Source organism: Delphinus delphis, chromosome 1 (genome assembly GCF_949987515.2).
Source record: "Delphinus delphis chromosome 1, mDelDel1.2, whole genome shotgun sequence".
Taxonomy (NCBI): domain Eukaryota; kingdom Metazoa; phylum Chordata; class Mammalia; order Artiodactyla; family Delphinidae; genus Delphinus; species Delphinus delphis.
This window is the reverse complement of record NC_082683.1, coordinates 175,336,904-175,338,855: the sequence shown is the minus strand read 5'-3', so window position 1 is coordinate 175,338,855 and position 1,952 is coordinate 175,336,904.

Sequence of the window (1,952 nt, the reverse complement as noted above, 5' to 3'; positions counted from 1 at the left end):
TACTTGGGGGAATAGAGAAAGATAAGACTTTTTTAGGGACTTCCCTGGTGGCGCAGTGGTTAAGAATCCACCGCCAATGCAGGGGACACAGGTTCAGGCCCTGGTCTGGGAAGATCCCACATGCCGCAGAGCAACTAAGGCCATGCGCCATAAGCCTGCGCTCTAGAGCCTGTGAGCCTAGAACCTGTGATCCGCAACAAGAGAAGCCACCACAATGAGAAGCCCACGCACCACAATGAAGAGTAGCCCCCACTCACTGCAACTACAGAAAGCCTGCGTGCAGTAACGAAGGCCCAACGCAGCCAAAAATAAATAGATAAATAAATTTTTTTTAAAAAAAGACTTTTTTATGTAGTACGGATTATAATTACTATAAAGTTCAGAAGTGGTATACTAGTGAAATGCTAGAATATTCTTGTTGAAGTAGGACTTGAAGTGGGCTTTGAAGGATAGATTTGACTTTGCAGAACAGAGGTATAATGTCCTAAAAATGGGGGACAGCAAAAAAATATGGGACTCATAGAAGCAGAGAGCAGAATAGTGGTTACATGGGCTGAGTGGTGGGGAAAATGGGGAGATGTTGATCAAAAGGCTCATAGTTTCAGTTACGCAGAATAAATAAGGTCTGGAGAGCTAATGTACAACGTGGTGCCTATAGTTAATAATATTCTATTGTATACTGAAATTTGCTAAGAGAGTAGATCATAATTGTTCTCACCAAAAAAAGAATAACTATGTGAAGTGATGGATATGTTAACTAGTTTGACTGTGGAAATTATTTCACGATGTATATGTATATCAAAACATCACATTGTACACCTTAAATATATGCAACTTTCAGTTTTCATCTATACCTCAGTATAAGCTGGAAGAAAAAGAAACAAATAAAAATACATGGGAGTAGAATAAATACTGTGGGAACCCTATAAGGAGGAGGTTTAGTTCATTCATTTACAGGACAGGCCAGGAGTTAGAATCGGTGGACTCAAGTCTGATCCTCAAGTCTGATCCGGCTCTAGAACATGCAATCATGGTCATCCGAGAAGTGATCAGTGTGTGAAATCAGGACATTTGACTGGAGAAAGGAAAGTGGGTAACACTAATCAAGGGTCCAAAACAAGTACAAGTCAAGTAGGAGAGAAGCTAACTCTCAACAGAGGGTGAAGCAGCAGTCAACAATGAGAAACCCAAGAAGGCAGGAAGTTAGAGGAGATCCCTTAGTGGAGGTCTAGTGTTAGTGCCTGGGTGCATGGGGTTAGTCAAAAGTAAACTGAGTCAGCATGAGGTACTAGTGATCAGAAGAAAAGATGAAAAGTACTCATGTCAGAGTAGACGTAAGCAGCAGGCCCAGGCCAACATACCACCACTCAGTTCTTAACAATGGGATTTTCATGTTCCCTTGTTTTAAGTGTAGGGTTGCTTAGAGCCTGGAGACAAGGTTGAACCTGTGAGTAGGGCTCCTTTCATGGGATCCTTCAAGGGTGGGAGGGATATAGGGGGTTAGGTGCCGAACATGCCATTTTTCTTTATTGGATTTGAGAGCGTGAGCTCGAGCGTGGGAGATAAAGCTGGATGTGAACACCTTAGAAACTGGGAGAAGAGTTCGGGTTTGATGTGGTTGGTCCTCAGTAGGTTCTTCTGGGGAGCAGCCGCATCAAGGTGGCTCTCCACGTGAACTCCTCTGGCTGGAGCATCAAGGCGATGTGAAAAGGGAGCTTGAGCAGGTGTAAGTGTGAAGTCACAGGATACGTTAACTTTATTTGTCAGGCAGTTTCAGGGAAGTCATAAGGATAGACGTTTCAATGCAGTGGGTTGAAAGTGAACAGGAAGTGAGTCAAGAGAAAGCCTGGGTGAAAAGAAAATAGGAAAGTCGTTGGAGAGGAGCTCACAGTATCATTTTCTTTTTTCAAAGAGGGGGGACACCTGATCATTTCTATTTCCGTGTGGACACT